Raw genomic sequence first — 20,324 nt, forward strand, 5'->3', positions numbered from 1 at the left:
TTTTTTTTTATACATTCTGCTGACCCTCGTTCTTTAAATGACGCTATCCCGAGAAGGACACCTAAAGGCGAGCCGTAATGGCCTCATCTTTGGCAAGCTCCTTCGGTTTTTTTCACAGTTTTTTTCCAGATTTTTTTCCCGTTTTTTTTTTTTTTTTTATTACGTTCTGCTGACCCTCGTTCTTTAAATTACGCTATCCCGAGGAGGACACCTAAAGGCGAGCCGTAATGGCCTCATCTTTGGCGAGCTCCTTCGGTTTTTTTCACAGTTTTTTTCCAGATTTTTTTTCCGTTTTTTTTTTTTTTTTTTATTACGTTCTGCTGACCCTCGTTCTTTAAATTACGCTATCCCGTGGAGGACACCTAAAGGCGAGCCGTAATGGCCTCATCTTTGGCAAGCTCCTTCGGTTTTTTTCACAGTTTTTTTCCAGATTCTTTTTCTGTTTTTTTTTTTTTTTTTTTTATACGTTCTGCTGACCCTCGTTCTTTAAATGACGCTATCCCGAGAAGGACACCTAAAGGCGAGCCGTAATGGCGTCATCATTGGCAAGCTCCTTCGGTTTTTTTCACAGTTTTTTTCCATATTTTTTTTCCGTTTTTTTTTTTTTATTACGTTCTGCTGACCCTCGTTCTTTAAATTACGCTATCCCGAGGAGGACACCTAAAGGCGAGCCGTAATGGCCTCATCTTTGGCAAGCTCCTTCGGTTTTTTTCACAGTTTTTTTCCAGATTCTTTTTTCGTTTTATTTTTTTTTTTTTTACATTCTGCTGACCCTCGTTCTTTAAATGACGCTATCCCAAGGAGGACACCTAAAGGCGAGCCGTATGGCCTCATCTTTGGCAAGCTCCTTCGGTTTTTTTCACAGTTTTTTTCCAGATTCTTTTTCCGTTATTTTTTTTTATTTTTTTTTTTTTTTCATTCTGCTGACCCTCGTTCTTTAAATGACGCTATCCCGAGGAGGACACCTAAAGGCGAGCCGTATGGCCTCATCTTTGGCAAGCTCCTTCGGATTTTTTCACAGTTTTTTTCCAGATTCTTTTTCCGTTTTTTTTTTTTTTTTTTTTTTTTTTTTTTTTTTTTTACGTTCTGCTGACCCTCGTTCTTTAAATTACGCTATCCCGAGGAGGACACCTAAAGGCGAGCCGTAATGGCCTCATCTTTGGCAAGCGCTCCTTCGGTTTTTTTCACAGTTTTTTTCCAGATTCTTTTTCCGTTATTTTTTTTTTTTTTTTTTACATTCTGCTGACCCTCGTTCTTTAAATTACGCTATCCCGAGGAGGACACCTAAAGGCGAGCCGTAATGGCCTCATCTTTGGCAAGCTCCTTCGGTTTTTTTCACAGTTTTTTTCCAGATTTTTTTCCCTTTTTCCCTTTTTTTTTTTTTTTTTTTTACGTTCTGCTGACCCTCGTTCTTTAAATTATGCTATCCCGAGGAGGACACCTAAAGGCGAGCCGTAATGGCCTCATCTTTGGCAAGCTCCTTCGGTTTTTTTCACAGTTTTTTTCCAGATTCTTTTTCCGTTTTTTTTTTTTTTTTTTTTTTTTTTTATACGTTCTGCTGACCCTCGTTCTTTAAATGACGCTATCCCGAGAAGGACACCTAAAGGCGAGCCGTAATGGCGTCATCATTGGCAAGCTCCTTCGGTTTTTTTCACAGTTTTTTTCCATATTTTTTTTCCGTTTTTTTTTTTTTTATTACGTTCTGCTGACCCTCGTTCTTTAAATTACGCTATCCCGAGGAGGACACCTAAAGGCGAGCCGTAATGGCCTCATCTTTGGCAAGCTCCTTCGGTTTTTTTCACAGTTTTTTTCCAGATTCTTTTTTCGTTTTATTTTTTTTTTTTTACATTCTGGTGACCCTCGTTCTTTAAATGACGCTATCCCAAGGAGGACACCTAAAGGCGAGCCGTATGGCCTCATCTTTGGCAAGCTCCTTCGGTTTTTTTCACAGTTTTTTTCCAGATTCTTTTTCCGTTATTTTTTTTATTTTTTTTTTTTTTACATTCTGCTGACCCTCGTTCTTTAAATGACGCTATCCCGAGGAGGACACCTAAAGGCGAGCCGTATGGCCTCATCTTTGGCAAGCTCCTTCGGATTTTTTCACAGTTTTTTTCCAGATTCTTTTTCAGTTTTTTTTTTTTTTTTTTTTTTTTTTTTTTACGTTCTGCTGACCCTCGTTCTTTAAATTACGCTATCCCGAGGAGGACACCTCAAGGCGAGCCGTAATGGCCTCATCTTTGGCAAGCTCCTTCGGTTTTTTTCACAGTTTTTTTCCAGATTCTTTTTCCGTTTTTTTTTTTTTTTTTTTTTTTTTTTTTTTTTTTTATACATTCTGCTGACCCTCGTTCTTTAAATGACGCTATCCCGAGAAGGACACCTAAAGGTGAGCCGTAATGGCCTCATCTTTGGCAAGCTCCTTCGGTTTTTTTCACAGTTTTTTTCCAGATTTTTTTCCCGTTTTTTTTTTTTTTTTTATTACGTTCTGCTGACCCTCGTTCTTTAAATTACGCTATCCCGAGGAGGACACCTAAAGGCGAGCCGTAATGGCCTCATCTTTGGCAAGCTCCTTCGGTTTTTTTCACAGTTTTTTTCCAGATTCTTTTTCCGTTTTTTTTTTTTTTTTTTTTTTTTTTTTTTTTTTTTTTTTACATTCTGCTGACCCTCGTTCTTTAAATGACGCTATCCCAAGGAGGACACCTAAAGGCGAGCCGTATGGCCTCATCTTTGGCAAGCTCCTTCGGTTTTTTTCACAGTTTTTTTCCAGATTCTTTTTCCGTTATTTTTTTTTTTTTTTTTTTTTTATATTCTGCTGACCCTCGTTCTTTAAATGACGCTATCCCGAGGAGGACACCTAAAGGCGAGCCGTATGGCCTCATCTTTGGCAAGCTCCTTCGGTTTTTTTCACAGCTTTTTTCCAGATTCTTTTTACGTTTTTTTTTTTTTTTTTAATTTTTTTTTTATACGTTCTGCTGACCCTCGTTCTTTAAATTACGCTATCCCGAGGAGGACACCTAAAGGCGAGCCGTAATGGCCTCATCTTTGGTAAGCTCCTTCGGTTTTTTTCACAGTTTTTTTCCAGATTCTTTTTCCGTTATTTTTTTTTATTTTTTTTATTTTTTTATTTTTTTACATTCTGCTGACCCTCGTTCTTTAAATGACGCTATCCCGAGGAGGACACCTAAAGGCGAGCCGTATGGCCTCATCTTTGGCAAGCTCCTCCGGTTTTTTCACAGTTTTTTTACAGATTTTTTTCCGGGTTTTTTTTTTTTTTTTTTTTTTTTTTTTTTTTTTAACGTTCTGCCGACCCTCGTTCTTTAAATTACGCTATCCCGAGGAGGACACCTAAAGGCGAGCCGTAATGGCCTCATCTTTGGCAAGCTCCTTCGGTTTTTTTCACAGTTTTTTTCCAGATTTTTTTCCCTTTTTCCCTTTTTTTTTTTTTTTTTTTTTTTTACGTTCTGCTGACCCTCGTTCTTTAAATTACGCTATCCCGAGGAGGACACCTAAAGGCGAGCCGTAATGGCCTCATCTTTGGCAAGCTCCTTCGGTTTTTTTCACAGTTTTTTTCCAGATTCTTTTTCCGTTTTTTTTTTTTTTTTTTTTTTTTTTTTTTTATACGTTCTGCTAACCCTCGTTCTTTAAATGACGCTATCCCGAGAAGGACACCTAAAGGCGAGCCGTAATGGCCTCATCTTTGGCAAGCTCCTTCGGTTTTTTTCACAGTTTTTTTCCAGATTTTTTTTCCGTTTTTTTTTTTTTTTATTACGTTCTGCTGACCCTCGTTCTTTAAATTACGCTATCCCGAGGAGGACACCTAAAGGCGAGCCGTAATGGCCTCATCTTTGGCAAGCTCCTTCGGTTTTTTTCACAGTTTTTTTCCAGATTCTTTTTCCGTTTTATTTATTTTTTTTTTATTTTTTATTTTTTTACATTCTGCTGACCCTCGTTCTTTAAATGACGCTATCCCAAGGAGGACACCTAAAGGCGAGCCGTATGGCCTCATCTTTGGCAAGCTCCTTCGGTTTTTTTCACAGTTTTTTTCCAGATTCTTTTTCCGTTATTTTTTTTTTTTTTTTTTTTTACATTCTGCTGACCCTCGTTCTTTAAATGACGCTATCCCGAGGAGGACACCTAAAGGCGAGCCGTATGGCCTCATCTTTGGCAAGCTCCTTCGGTTTTTTTCACAGCTTTTTTCCAGATTCTTTTTCCGTTATTTTTTTTTTATTTTTTTTATTTTTTTTTTTTACATTCTGCTGACCCTCGTTCTTTAAATTACGCTATCCCGAGGAGGACACCTAAAGGCGAGCCGTAATGGCCTCATCTTTGGCAAGCTCCTTCGGTTTTTTTCACAGTTTTTTTCCAGATTCTTTTTCCGTTTTTTTTTTTTTTTTTTTATACGTTCTGCTGACCCTCGTTCTTTAAATGACGCTATCCCGAGAAGGACACCTAAAGGCGAGCCGTAATGGCCTCATCTTTGTCAAGCTCCTTCGGTTTTTTTCACAGTTTTTTTCCAGATTTTTTTTCCGTTTTTTTTTTTTTTTTATTACGTTCTGCTGACCCTCGTTCTTTAAATTACGCTATCCCGAGGAGGACACATAAGGCGAGCCGTAATGGCCTCATCTTTGGCAAGCTCCTTCGGTTTTTTTCACAGTTTTTTCCAGATTCTTTTTCCGTTTTATTTTTTTTTTTATTTTATTTTATTTTATTTTTTTTTACATTCTGCTGACACTCGTTCTTTAAATGACGCTATCCCAAGGAGGACACCTAAAGGCGAGCCGTATGGCCTCATCTTTGGCAAGCTCCTTCGGTTTTTTTCACAGTTTTTTTCCAGATTCTTTATCCGTTATTTTTTTTTTTTTTTTTTTACATTCTGCTGACCCTCGTTCTTTAAATGACGCTATCCCGAGGAGGACACCTAAAGGCGAGCCGTAATGGCCTCATCTTTGGCAAGCTCCTTCGGTTTTTTTCACAGTTTTTTTCCAGATTCTTTTACCGTTTTATTTATTTATTTTTTTTTATTTTTTATTTTTTATTTTTTTTTTTACATTCTGCTGACCCTCGTTCTTTAAATGACGCTATCCCAAGGACGACACCTAAAGGCGAGCCGTATGGCCTCATCTTTGGCAAGCTCCTTCGGTTTTTTTCACAGTTTTTTTCCAGATTCTTTTTCCGTTATTTTTTTTATTTTTTTTTTTTACATTCTGCTGACCCTCGTTCTTTAAATGACGCTATCCCGAGGAGGACACCTAAAGGCGAGCCGTAATGGCCTCATCTTTGGCAAGCTCCTTCGGTTTTTTTCACAGTTTTTTTCCAGATTTTTTTTCCGTTTTTTTTTTTTTATTACGTTCTGCTGACCCTCGTTCTTTAAATTACGCTATCCCGAGGAGGACACCTAAAGGCGAGCCGTAATGGCCTCATCTTTGGCAAGCTCCTTCGGTTTTTTTCACAGTTTTTTTCCAGATTCTTTTTCCGTTTTTTTTTTTTTTTTTTTTTTTTTTTTTTTTTTTTTTACATTCTGCTGACCCTCGTTCTTTAAATGACGCTATCCCAAGGAGGACACCTAAAGGCGAGCCGTATGGCCTCATCTTTGGCAAGCTCCTTCGGTTTTTTTCACAGTTTTTTTCCAGATTCTTTTTCCGTTATTTTTTTTTTTTTTTTTTACATTCTGCTGACCCTCGTTCTTTAAATGACGCTATCCCGAGGAGGACACCTAAAGGCGAGCCGTATGGCCTCATCTTTGGCAAGCTCCTTCGGTTTTTTTCACAGCTTTTTTCCAGATTCTTTTTACGTTTTTTTTTTTTTTTTTAATTTTTTTTTATACGTTCTGCTGACCCTCGTTCTTTAAATTACGCTATCCCGAGGAGGACACCTAAAGGCGAGCCGTAATGGCCTCATCTTTGGCAAGCTCCTTCGGTTTTTTTCACAGTTTTTTTCCAGATTCTTTTTCCGTTATTTTTTTTTATTTTTTTATTTTTTTTATTTTTTTATTTTTTTACATTCTGCTGACCCTCGTTCTTTAAATGACGCTATCCCGAGGAGGACACCTAAAGGCGAGCCGTATGGCCTCATCTTTGGCAAGCTCCTCCGGTTTTTTCACAGTTTTTTTACAGATTTTTTTCCGGGTTTTTTTTTTTTTTTTTTTTTTTTTTTTTTTTTAACGTTCTGCCGACCCTCGTTCTTTAAATTACGCTATCCCGAGGAGGACACCTAAAGGCGAGCCGTAATGGCCTCATCTTTGGCAAGCTCCTTCGGTTTTTTTCACAGTTTTTTTCCAGATTTTTTTCCCTTTTTCCCTTTTTTTTTTTTTTTTTTTTTTTACGTTCTGCTGACCCTCGTTCTTTAAATTACGCTATCCCGAGGAGGACACCTAAAGGCGAGCCGTAATGGCCTCATCTTTGGCAAGCTCCTTCGGTTTTTTTCACAGTTTTTTTCCAGATTCTTTTTCCGTTTTTTTTTTTTTATTACGTTCTGCTGACCCTCGTTCTTTAAATTACGCTATCCCGAGGAGGACACCTAAAGGCGAGCCGTAATGGCCTCATCTTTGGCAAGCTCCTTCGGTTTTTTTCACAGTTTTTTTCCAGATTCTTTTTCCGTTTTATTTTTTTTTTTTTATTTTATTTTTTTTTTTTTTACATTCTGCTGACCCTCGTTCTTTAAATGACGCTATCCCAAGGAGGACACCTAAAGGCGAGCCGTATGGCCTCATCTTTGGCAAGCTCCTTCGGTTTTTTTCACAGTTTTTTTCCAGATTTTTTTTCCGTTTTTTTTTTTTTTATTACGTTCTGCTGACCCTCGTTCTTTAAATTACGCTATCCCGAGGAGGACACCTAAAGGCGAGCCGTAATGGCCTCATCTTTGGCAAGCTCCTTCGGTTTTTTTCACAGTTTTTTTCCAGATTCTTTTTCCGTTTTATTTTTTTTTTTTATTTTATTTTTTTTTTTTTACATTCTGCTGACCCTCGTTCTTTAAATGACGCTATCCCAAGGAGGACACCTAAAGGCGAGCCGTATGGCCTCATCTTTGGCAAGCTCCTTCGGTTTTTTTCACAGTTTTTTTCCAGATTCTTTATCCGTTATTTTTTTTTTTTTTTTTTTTACATTCTGCTGACCCTCGTTCTTTAAATGACGCTATCCCGAGGAGGACACCTAAAGGCGAGCCGTAATGGCCTCATCTTTGGCAAGCTCCTTCGGTTTTTTTCACAGTTTTTTTCCAGATTCTTTTACCGTTTTATTTATTTATTTTTTTTTATTTTTTATTTTTTATTTTTTTTTTTACATTCTGCTGACCCTCGTTCTTTAAATGACGCTATCCCAAGGACGACACCTAAAGGCGAGCCGTATGGCCTCATCTTTGGCAAGCTCCTTCGGTTTTTTTCACAGTTTTTTTCCAGATTCTTTTTCCGTTATTTTTTTTATTTTTTATTTTTTTACATTCTGCTGACCCTCGTTCTTTAAATGACGCTATCCCGAGGAGGACACCTAAAGGCGAGCCGTAATGGCCTCATCTTTGGCAAGCTCCTTCGGTTTTTTTCACAGTTTTTTTCCAGATTTTTTTTCCGTTTTTTTTTTTTATTACGTTCTGCTGACCCTCGTTCTTTAAATTACGCTATCCCGAGGAGGACACCTAAAGGCGAGCCGTAATGGCCTCATCTTTGGCAAGCTCCTTCGGTTTTTTTCACAGTTTTTTTCCAGATTCTTTTTCCGTTTTTTTTTTTTTTTTTTTTTTTTTTTTTTTTTTTTACATTCTGCTGACCCTCGTTCTTTAAATGACGCTATCCCAAGGAGGACACCTAATGGCGAGCCGTATGGCCTCATCTTTGGCAAGCTCCTTCGGTTTTTTTCACAGTTTTTTTCCAGATTCTTTTTCCGTTATTTTTTTTTTTTTTTTTTACATTCTGCTGACCCTCGTTCTTTAAATGACGCTATCCCGAGGAGGACACCTAAAGGCGAGCCGTATGGCCTCATCTTTGGCAAGCTCCTTCGGTTTTTTTCACAGCTTTTTTCCAGATTCTTTTTACGTTTTTTTTTTTTTTTTTTAATTTTTTTTTTATACGTTCTGCTGACCCTCGTTCTTTAAATTACGCTATCGCGAGGAGGACACCTAAAGGCGAGCCGTAATGGCCTCATCTTTGGCAAGCTCCTTCGGTTTTTTTCACAGTTTTTTTCCAGATTCTTTTTCCGTTATTTTTTTTTATTTTTTTTATTTTTTTTATTTTTTTATTTTTTTACATTCTGCTGACCCTCGTTCTTTAAATGACGCTATCCCGAGGAGGACACCTAAAGGCGAGCCGTATGGCCTCATCTTTGGCAAGCTCCTCCGGTTTTTTCACAGTTTTTTTACAGATTTTTTTCCGGGTTTTTTTTTTTTTTTTTTTTTTTTTTTTTTTTTTAACGTTCTGCCGACCCTCGTTCTTTAAATTACGCTATCCCGAGGAGGACACCTAAAGGCGAGCCGTAATGGCCTCATCTTTGGCAAGCTCCTTCGGTTTTTTTCACAGTTCTTTTCCAGATTTTTTTCCCTTTTTCCCTTTTTTTTTTTTTTTTTTTTTACGTTCTGCTGACCCTCGTTCTTTAAATTACGCTATCCCGAGGAGGACACCTAAAGGCGAGCCGTAATGGCCTCATCTTTGGCAAGCTCCTTCGGTTTTTTTCACAGTTTTTTTCCAGATTCTTTTTCCGTTTTTTTTTTTTTTTTTTTTTTTTTTTTTTTTTTATACGTTCTGCTAACCCTCGTTCTTTAAATGACGCTATCCCGAGAAGGACACCTAAAGGCGAGCCGTAATGGCCTCATCTTTGGCAAGCTCCTTCGGTTTTTTTCACAGTTTTTTTCCAGATTTTTTTTCCGTTTTTTTTTTTTTTTATTACGTTCTGCTGACCCTCGTTCTTTAAATTACGCTATCCCGAGGAGGACACCTAAAGGCGAGCCGTAATGGCCTCATCTTTGGCAAGCTCCTTCGGTTTTTTTCACAGTTTTTTTCCAGATTCTTTTTCCGTTTTATTTATTTTTTTTTATTTTTTATTTTTTTACATTCTGCTGACCCTCGTTCTTTAAATGACGCTATCCCAAGGAGGACACCTAAAGGCGAGCCGTATGGCCTCATCTTTGGCAAGCTCCTTCGGTTTTTTTCACAGTTTTTTTCCAGATTCTTTTTCCGTTATTTTTTTTTTTTTTTTTTGTTACATTCTGCTGACCCTCGTTCTTTAAATGACGCTATCCCGAGGAGGACACCTAAAGGCGAGCCGTATGGCCTCATCTTTGGCAAGCTCCTCTGGTTTTTTCACAGTTTTTTTACAGATTTTTTTCCGGGTTTTTTTTTTTTTTTTTTAACGTTCTGCCGACCCTCGTTCTTTAAATTACGCTATCCCGAGGAGGACACCTAAAGGCGAGCCGTAATGGCCTCATCTTTGGCAAGCTCCTTCGGTTTTTTCACAGTTTTTTTCCAGATTTTTTTCCCTTTTTCCCTTTTTTTTTTTTTTTTTTTTTTTTTTTTTTTTTTTTTTTTTTTTTTTTTTTTTTTTTTTTTTTTTTTACGTTCTGCTGACCCTCGTTCTTTAAATTACGCTATCCCGAGGAGGACACCTAAAGGCGAGCCGTAATGGCCTCATCTTTGGCAAGCTACTTCGGTGTTTTTCACAGTTTTTTTCCAGATTCTTTTTCCGTTTTTTTTTTTTTTTTTTTTTTTTTTTTTTTTTTTATACGTTCTGCTGACCCTCGTTCTTTAAATGACGCTATCCCGAGAAGGACACCTAAAGGCGAGCCGTAATGGCCTCATCTTTGGCAAGCTCCTTCGGTTTTTTTCACAGTTTTTTTCCAGATTTTTTTCCCGTTTTTTTTTTTTTTTTTATTACGTTCTGCTGACCCTCGTTCTTTAAATTACGCTATCCCGAGGACACCTAAAGGCGAGCCGTAATGGCCTCATCTTTGGCAAGCTCCTTCGGTTTTTTTTACAGTTTTTTTCCAGATTCTTTTTCCGTTTTTTTTTTTTTTTTTTTTTTTTTTTTTTTTTTTTTTACATTCTGCTGACCCTCGTTCTTTAAATGACGCTATCCCAAGGAGGACACCTAAAGGCGAGCCGTATGTCCTCATCTTTGGCAAGCTCCTTCGGTTTTTTTCACAGTTTTTTTCCAGATTCTTTTTCCGTTATTTTTTTTTTTTTTTTTTTTTACATTCTGCTGACCCTCGTTCTTTAAATGACGTTATCCCGAGGAGGACACCTAAAGGCGAGCCGTATGGCCTCATCTTTGGCAAGCTCCTTCGGTTTTTTTCACAACTTTTTTCCAGATTCTTTTTACGTTTTTTTTTTTTTTTTTTTTTTTATACGTTCTGCTGACCCTCGTTCTTTAAATTACGCTATCCCGAGGAGGACACCTAAAGGCGAGCCGTAATGGCCTCATCTTTGGCAAGCTCCTTCGGTTTTTTTCACAGTTTTTTTCCAGATTCTTTTTCCGTTATTTTTTTTATTTTTTTTATTTTTTTACATTCTGCTGACCCTCGTTCTTTAAATGACGCTATCCCGAGGAGGACACCTAAAGGCGAGCCGTATGGCCTCATCTTTGGCAAGCTCCTCCGGTTTTTTCACAGTTTTTTTACAGATTTTTTTCCGGGTTTTTTTTTTATTTTTTTTTTTTAACGTTCTGCCGACCCTCGTTCTTTAAATTACGCTATCCCGAGGAGGACACCTAAAGGCGAGCCGTAATGGCCTCATCTTTGGCAAGCTCCTTCGGTTTTTTTCACAGTTTTTTTCCAGATTTTTTTCCCTTTTTCCCTTTTTTTTTTTTTTTTTTTTACGTTCTGCTGACCCTCGTTCTTTAAATTACGCTATCCCGAGGAGGACACCTAAAGGCGAGCCGTAATGGCCTCATCTTTGGCAAGCTCCTTCGGTTTTTTTCACAGTTTTTTTCCAGATTCTTTTTCCGTTATTTTTTTTATTTTTTTTTTTTTATACATTCTGCTGACCCTCGTTCTTTAAATGACGCTATCCCGAGAAGGACACCTAAAGGCGAGCCGTAATGGCCTCATCTTTGGCAAGCTCCTTCGGTTTTTTTCACAGTTTTTTTCCAGATTTTTTTCCCGTTTTTTTTTTTTTTTTTATTACGTTCTGCTGACCCTCGTTCTTTAAATTACGCTATCCCGAGGGGGACACCTGAAGGTGAGCCGTAATGGCCTCATCTCCGGCAGGTTCCTCTGACTTTGTTTTTTTCGTTTTTTTTTCCTTTTTTCTTTTTTTTTACGTCGTGCTGACCCTCGTTCTTTAAATGACCCTATCCCGAGGAGGACACCTGAAGGCGTGCTGTAATGGCCTCATCTCCGGCAGGCTTCTCCGATTTTGTTTTTTTCGTTTTTTTTTTTACGTCGTGCTGACCCTCGTTCTTTAAATGACCCTATCCCGAGGAGGACACCTGAAGGTGAGCCGTAATGGCCTCATCTCCGGCAGGCTCCTCCGATTTTGTTTTCTTTCGTTTTTTTTTTACGTCGTGCTGACCCTCGTTCTTTAAATGACCCTATCCCGAGGAAGACACCTGAAGGCGAGCCGTAATGGCCTCATCTCCGGCAGGCTCCTCCGGTTTTGTTTTTTTCGTTTTTTTCCCGGTTTTCTTTTTTACGTCGTGCTGACCCTCGTTCTTTAAATGACCCTATCCCGAGGAGGACACCTGAAGGCGAGCCGTAATGGCCTCATCTCCGGCAGGCTCCTCCGATTTTGTTTTTTCGTTTTTTTTCCTTTTTTTTACGTCGTGCTGACCCTCGTTCTTTAAATGACCCTATCCCGAGGAGGACACCTGAAGGCGAGCCGTAATGGCCTCATCTCCGGCAGGCTCCTCCGATTTTGTTTTTTTTTTGTTTTTTTCCCTTTTTTTTACGTCGTGCTAACCCTCGTTCTTTAAATGACCCTATCCCGAGGAGGACACCTGAAGGCTGATGACAAGTCATCTTAGCCTAGTTTCACTAGCCTTTTTCTTTCGTTTTCAATTGAATTATGCACTTTCTTGAGCCATAAGCAAGCCAATTGGGTAGATTTTCATGTTTCCTTTGATTTAATCAACCATAGATGAATTAATGCAATTTCATGAGGTTTTATGCTATAATTGTCACATATTATGAAAGAATGACAATCTCATGATTTTTAGCATAGCTTTGATGTGTTTGGTTGATTAATGATAGGTGAAGAAAGCTTGGAGAAAGGTTGAAGCAAGAAGGAATGGCTAGGAGGAAGAGAGGACAAAAAGTTTGCCTCAAACTTTAGCTCAAACTTTTGGAATAAGTGAAAACGAACCAGGGAGCAAAAAGCTTGACCAAAAGCTTGCCTCAAACTTTTGCGCAAACTTTTGGGCAAAAAGCTTGAGCAAAAGTTTGCCTCAAACTTTTTGTCAAACTTTTGGGAGAAAAGCTTGAGCCAACGTTTGCCTCAAACTTTTTGGCAAACGTTGGCATTACAAATCAACACCCTGGAGAGCAAAAGTTTGCGCCAACGTTTGCCTCAAACTTTTTGGCAAACGTTGGCGCCGTGAACAACACACCCTGGAGAGCAAAAGTTTGCGCCAACGTTTGCCTCAAACTTTTTGGCAAACGTTGGCGCCATGAGTGTGCAAGGGGGAGCCAACGTTTGAGCAAAAGTTTGACCCCAAACTTTGGCCCAAACGTTGGTAGCAGCAAGGATGGGGTGGCTGATATGAAAAGTTTGAGTAAAAGTTTGCCTCAAACTTTTACTCAAACTTTTACTCAAGCTTTCATGATTCCAAACCCGGTTCACTTCGGTTCTTCTCCAAACTCCAAGAGCAATCAACCAAGGCCTCTATCAACCCAAATCCACCAAGAGCAAAGGCCCAATTCAAGGCTTGAAGACCATTTGAAGAAAGTGTATAAATAGCTTAGGATTTAAGTTGAAGGGAGCTTTCTTTTCGGTTTTGATTAGTACACTTAGTAGAGAGCTCACTTTACATTTCTTGGCATTGTTGTTTTAATTCAAGAGAATTTGGGAGGAGAATTGATCTCTCTTCTTCCTTGTTCTTGCCCAGCACTCTTTACTTTCCTTGTCTTGGATCTTGGGTTGGAGAATTGAAGGAAATATGTTTCAATCTCATCCTGAGATCTTTCTGCTTCATTTTACTGCATAATTGAATTTCCATTTTGGTTAATTGCTTCTGTCTTCTACTTTCTCTGCAATTTACAATTTACAATTCCTTTGCAATTGTTCTTGTTGGATCTAGGAAGGCATTGAGATCTAGACTTGGTTATCTAGTCTCTTGAGTCCTGAGATCTGAATTCTCATTTTACTTTCTCTGTTTAACGCTTTTCATGCTCATTTACAATTCTATTTTTAGATCCGATTCAATCCAAGTCATCTTCTATTTCTCTGTTTGTTGAATTTAATTTTTTCCTTGTTTAATTTCTACAAATCCAATTCCCGATTCCCTTTACAATTCAAGCCATTTACATTTCTTGCACTTTAAGATTCTGTAATTTACATTTCTTGCGTTCTAAGTTTCTGCCATTTAATTTCTTGTTCTTTAAGATTCAGTACTTTAAATTTCAGTTCTCTTTAAATTCAATGCAATTTACCCATTCCCTTTACTTTCCATGCAATCTAAATTCTGCAAATCACAAATCACTCAACCAAATCTTGATTCTCTTGACTAAATCAACCACTAAACTAAAATTGCTCAATCCTTCAATCCCTGTGGGATCGACCTCACTCCCGTGAGTTATTATTACTTGATGCGACCCGGTGCACTTGCCGGTGAGTTTTGTGTCGGATCGTTTTTCGCACATCAAGTTTTTGGCGCCGTTGCCGGGGATTGAATAGATTGACAATGATTAAGTGAAGTGGAGATCTAGATCAAGCACTTTTACTTTGCTATTCTTTAATTTTCAATTAACCCACTAACTGTTTGAATTTTTGCCTGAGATAACTGAAACTTCGCTTTAGCAACAAAGTGAAGTTTTCTTGGAAATTTCTGGCTTTATGCAATGCTCTTGCTTACACAAGAGAAGCAATCTCTGCCACTAATCTTCCAAGTCCAGCAACTGTTTGATACTTTGTGCCAGCTAACCTTTTGAATCACATTCTGAGCCTGAATATATTCAATCATCACTTGAATTGTTTGTGACTGTGCAGATCATGGAGGGGAACTCAACAAATTCTAGCAATCATGAGAGTAATATCCCCACCTTGGATGATAATGTAATCCATAGTTCGAAGCATCTATCCATCGCCATGAGTGATGTTGCTCAATGGTTTGAAGCTTTTCCACAAGGAAGCATTATCGGATGGGAAGAACTGATGAGTGAACTTCTAGTCAAGTTGAACCCATCACAGAGAATTGTTAAACCAGAGGCAGAAGTGCACCCATTCACACAAGAGAAAGAAATTGAAGATGCTCGTGCAGTCATGAGCCAAAACAAGCAGATGCATCATCAGACTCTACAACAACTAGACATGATGGCCAGAAAAATCACTGAGCTGAGACATGCTGTAGTACATACATACAACCTGACTCAAAACTCATATGGGGGTAACCAAGCTGAACAAAGTTTTGGGGTCATTAACCATGAGCAACAAAACTATGGGCACTTACAATCTCCAAGCAGTCACTCAAGCATGCTTCAACAGAGGGCTCACAAGGATGTGTACAATCCGCCGTGGAAAACTCAATCCAACTGGAGGGGGCTTGAGAACCAAAACCAAAAACCAAGGGACTTCAACTGCAATAATCCCAGCTTCAAAAATCAACATAAAACACACCCCCACAACAACAATCACTCACACTTCCAACCCCGTCCTACCTCACCATTCGCCCAAAATGACTTTCATCGATCATCACAGTTGACACAACCACAACCACTTCCAAACTTTCAAAGAATCTATATTCTAGAAATGATGATGGAGAGGTTCATGAAAATTCAAGAAATGATAGCAATAGAGCAGGAAGAAATAAAGAAACATCAAGAGATGATAAGCAAGAACCAAGAGGCCTCACTCAGAAGACTTGAAAGGCAGATGGAACAACTGGTTCAAAACCTTGCTGAATTGGGTGAGAAGAAGGGAAGTCTGAACCCAAAGAGCCACGAAAAAGATGCTGGGTTGAAAGAGAAGGAAGTCATGGAGGAAAGTAAGAAGGCTATGGAAAGAGAAACAGAGGGAAGGAAGCCCATAGCAAGAGGAGGAAACCTAAGGCAACAGAAGCCTCAACTTCCATGAGCACAGAGTGAAGGATGTCAAGCTAGTGACAAAAAAAGAGCGCTTGTTGGGAGGCAACCCAACCGGAGGTAACCATCTTTTCATATCTATTCCAATAAAAAGGTTAATTAGTTTTATCTATATTGCAAAAAGCTAAGTTTGGTGTTGCACACCAAAACAATATAAGGGAGAATGAAGGATTCTAAGTTTGGTGTTCCATCAAAAATCCAATCATTAAACACATTCTCACTCTCTGCATACTGCTAGCTTCAAGCATATTGGATGAACTAGTTAACTATTTCGCTGTTTCCTAGTTTTCAGTTTTATTGCTTTTAAAAAAAAGAAGAAAAAAAAGAAAAAAATTTCACACATGGTTAAATTTGATGCATGAAAACCATTGGCAAGGTACTAAGTTTGGTGTTCTCACACCAAAGTAAGTTCAAAGGCCCACAAATAAATCATGCAGACTAACCATTGTTTCTAAGTGCTTGAGGAACAAGCAACTTTCAATATCACTGCAGAGTACCATACAAACTTTTGGAGAGATTAAGCATCATCAACCAAAGAGATGAAAGATGAATGTGAAGGCCAGCAATGATGATGATGAGAAGAAGGAAAGCAAGTGAACTCCAAAAGGTTGTATTGTTAAGTAATTGTTTTACATCAAACACTGCTATGATTGAAAGTAATATCATACCCTTATCTGTCCTTCTGTCTAGTATAGTTTTTCTGCAATTCAATAAGCAAGATGCTTGATCATTCACAACATTTTTCTCTTCAAAACTTGTTTGCACTCAATGTTCAAAAATTGCATCACATGAAAGTTCTTTGAAAAGAAGGATTGAGGAATTAAACAATTTTGAGGAAAGCAAAAGATTAGGAGAAGTGGTGGTTCTAGTTGTATGATTATGTATTGAGGTTGCATGCTTGTGAAAACTTACATGGGAGCTCATAGGTAGGACATGAAGTTCAAAGAAGTATTGTGGAGATTCTCAAAAATTTATTGATCCAAGAAGCAGCAAACAAAACAAAAGAAAGAAAAGAAAATACAAAAACAAAAAGAACATGGCCCAAGGCTCTGAGCATCAATTACTAGGCAGAAAAAGAAAGAAGAAACAAAACTCAAAGAGTTGTTAGCCTAGTAAATGCTTGTGGTTGAGTTGTGTCAAGGAAAGAGGCTTGAGCAAGTAAATCCTTAGGGGTGCTTTAACACCTAATACCTTAAAACCAACTGGTTTAGGAGTATTGATTGAAAGCTTATCTAAAGAGCCGCTTTGAGACATGACACTTAGAGTCAAGGCCAAAGCAAAGAAACTATAAGCTGCTTCAAGGTGATTACATATAAAGAGATCTCTATGATACCATTTGGATGAAAATCCTAAGACCTAAGACTCCCAATATGTGAGGACTAGTGAGCACTGAAGCCCTTGCATGAGCATATGATTTAGAGTTCACCCCACTGTTCCTTAATTACTTCACTCACAGGACTTTACAAGTTGTTCTTCAATCCATCTTAATTGAAAGAACCTCTGAGCATAATTCATTTCTTGCTTGGGGACAAGCAAGCTTTAAGTTTGGTGTTGTGATGACAAGTCATCTTAGCCTAGTTTCACTAGCCTTTTTCTTTCGTTTTCAATTGAATTATGCACTTTCTTGAGCCATAAGCAAGCCAATTGGGTAGATTTTCATGTTTCCTTTGATTTAATCAACCATAGATGAATGAATGCAATTTCATGAGGTTTTATGCTATAATTGTCACATATTATGAAAGAATGACAATCTCATGATTTTTAGCATAGCTTTGATGTGTTTGGTTGATTAATGATAGGTGAAGAAAGCTTGGAGAAAGGTTGAAGCAAGAAGGAATGGCTAGGAGGAAGAGAGGACAAAAAGTTTGAGCAAAAGTTTGCCTCAAACTTTAGCTCAAACTTTTGGAATAAGTGAAAACGAACCAGGGAGCAAAAAGCTTGACCAAAAGCTTGCCTCAAACTTTTGCGCAAACTTTTGGGCAAAAAGCTTGAGCAAAAGTTTGCCTCAAACTTTTTGTCAAACTTTTGGGAGAAAAGCTTGAGCCAACGTTTGCCTCAAACTTTTTGGCAAACGTTGGCATCACAAATCAACACCCTGGAGAGCAAAAGTTTGAGCCAACATTTGCCTCAAACTTTTTGGCAAACGTTGGCGCCATGAACAACACACCCTGGAGAGCAAAAGTTTGCGCCAACGTTTGCCTCAAACTTTTTGGCAAACGTTGGCGCCATGAGTGTGCAAGGGGGAGCCAACGTTTGAGCAAAAGTTTGACCCCAAACTTTGGCCCAAACGTTGGTAGCAGCAAGGATGGGGTGGCTGATACGAAAAGTTTGAGTAAAAGTTTGCCTCAAACTTTTACTCAAACTTTTACTCAAGCTTTCATGATTCCAAACCCGGTTCACTTCGGTTCTTCTCCAAACTCCAAGAGCAATCAACCAAGGCCTCTATCAACCCAAATCCACCAAGAGCAAAGGCCCAATTCAAGGCTTGAAGACCATTTGAAGAAAGTGTATAAATAGCTTAGGATTTAAGTTGAAGGGAGCTTTCTTTTCGGTTTTGATTAGTACACTTAGTAGAGAGCTCACTTTACATTTCTTGGTATTGTTGTTTTAATTCAAGAGAATTTAGGAGGAGAATTGATCTCTCTTCTTCCTTGTTCTTGCCCAGCACTCTTTACTTTCCTTGTCTTGGATCTTGGGTTGGAGAATTGAAGAAAATCTATTTCAATCTCATCCTGAGATCTCTCTGTTTCATTTTACTGCATAATTGAATTTCCATTTTGGTTAATTGCTTCTGTCTTCTACTTTCTCTACAATTTACAATTTACAATTCCTTTGTAATTGTTCTTGTTGGATCTAGGAAGGCATTGAGATCTAGACTTGGTTATCTAGTCTCTTGAGTCCTGAGATCTGAATTCTCATTTTACTTTCTCTGTTTAACGCTTTTCATGCTCATTTACAATTCTGTTTTTAGATCCGATTCAATCCAAGTCATCTTCTATTTCTCTGTTTGTTGAATTTAATTTTTTCCTTGTTTAATTTCTGCAAATCCAATTCCCAATTCCCTTTACAATTCAAGCCATTTACATTTCTTGCACTTTAAGATTCTGCAATTTACATTTCTTGCGTTCTAAGTTTCTGCCATTTAATTTCTTGTTCTTTAAGATTCAGCACTTTAAATTTCAGTTCTCTTTAAATTCAATGCAATTTACCCATTCCCTTTACTTTCCATGCAATCTAAATTCTGCAAATCACAAATCAATCAACCAAATCTTGATTCGCTTGACTAAATCAACCACTAAACTAAAATTGCTCAATCCTTCAATCCCTGTGGGATCGACCTCACTCCCGTGAGTTATTATTACTTGATGCGACCCGGTGCACTTGCCGGTGAGTTTTGTGTCGGATCGTTTTCCGCACATCAAAGGCGAGCCGTAATGGCCTCATCTCCGGCAGCCTCCTCCGATTTTTTTTTCGTTTTTTTAGCGTTTTTTTTTTACGTCGTGCTGACCCTCGTTCTTTAAATGACCCTATCCCGAGGAGGACACCTGAAGGCGAGCCGTAATGGCCTCATCTCCGGCAGGCTCATCCGATTTTTTTTTTCGTTTTTTTTTCACGTTTTTTTTACGTCGTGCTGACCCTCGTTCCTTAAATGACCCAATCCTGAGGAGGACACCTGAAGGCGAGCCGTAATGGCCTCATCTCCGGCAGGCGCCTCCGATTTTGTTTCTTTCATTTTTTTTCCGGGTTGTATTTTTTTTTTACGTTGTGCTGACCCTGGTTCTTTAAATGACCCTATCCCGAGGAGGACACCTGAAGGCGAGCCGTAATGGCCTCATCTCCGGCAGGCTCCTCCGATCTTGTTTTTTCGTTTTTTTCCCGATTTTTTTTTACGTTGTGCTGACCCTCGTTCTTTAAATGACCTTATTTCGAGGAGGACACCTGAAGGCGAAACGTAATGGCCTCATCTCCGGCAGGCTCCTCCCATTTTTTTCGATTTTTTTCCCGATTTTTTTTCTCGTGCTGACCCTCGTTTTTTAAATGACCCTATCTCGAGGAGGACACCTGAAGGCGAGCCGTAATGGCCTTATCTCCGGCAGGCTCCTCCGATTTTTTTTCCTTTTTTTTTCCCCGTTTTTTTTTTTTTTTTTTTTACGTCGTGCTGACCTTCGTTCTTTAAATGACCCTTTCCCGAGGAGGACACCTGAAGGCGAGCCATAATGGCCTCATCTCCGGCAGGCTCCTTCGATTTTGTTTTTTTCGTTTTTTTCCTTTTTTTTTACGTCGTGCTGACCCTCGTTCTTTAAATGACCCTATCCCGAGGAGGACACCTGAAGGCGAGCCGTAATGGCCTCATCTCCGGCAGGCTCCTCCGATTTTATTTTTTTTCGTTTTTTTCCCTTTTTTTTTACGTCGTGCTGACCCTCGTTCTTTAAATGACCCTATCCCGAGGAGGACACCTGATGGCGAGCCGTAATGGCCTCATCTCCGGCAGGCTCCTCTGATTTTGTTTTTTTCGTTTTTTTTCCCTTTTTTTTTTACGTCGTGCTGACCCTTGTTCTTTAAATGGCCCTATCCCGAGGAGGACACCTGAAGGCGAGCCGTAATGGCCTTATCTCCGGCAGCCTCCTCCGATTTTTTTTCGTTTTTTTAGCATTTTTTTTTACGTCGTGCTTACCCTCGTTCTTTAAATGACCCTATCCCGAGGAGGACACCTGAAGGCGAGCCGTAATGGCCTCATCTCCGGCAGGCGCCTCCGATTTTGTTTCTTTCATTTTTTTTGCCAGTTGTATTTTTTTTTTACGTCGTGCTGACCCTGGATCTTTAAATGACCCTATCCCGAGGAGGACACCTGAAGGCGGGCCGTAATGGCCTCATCTCCGGCAGGCTCCTCCGATCTTGTTTTTTCGTTTTTTTCCCGATTTTTTTTACGTCGTGCTGACCCTCGTTCTTTAAATGACCCTATTTCGAGGAGGACAGCTGAAGGCGAGCCGTAATGGCCTCATCTCCGGCAGGCTCCTCCCATTTTTTTCGATTTTTTTCCCGATTTTTTTTCTCGTGCTGACCCTCGTTTTTTAAATGACCCTATCTCGAGGAGGACACCTGAAGGCGAGCCGTAATGG

Source organism: Arachis ipaensis, chromosome B2 (assembly GCF_059453495.1).
Source record: "Arachis ipaensis isolate K30076 ecotype BB chromosome B2, ASM5945349v1, whole genome shotgun sequence".
Classification (NCBI taxonomy): domain Eukaryota; kingdom Viridiplantae; phylum Streptophyta; class Magnoliopsida; order Fabales; family Fabaceae; genus Arachis; species Arachis ipaensis.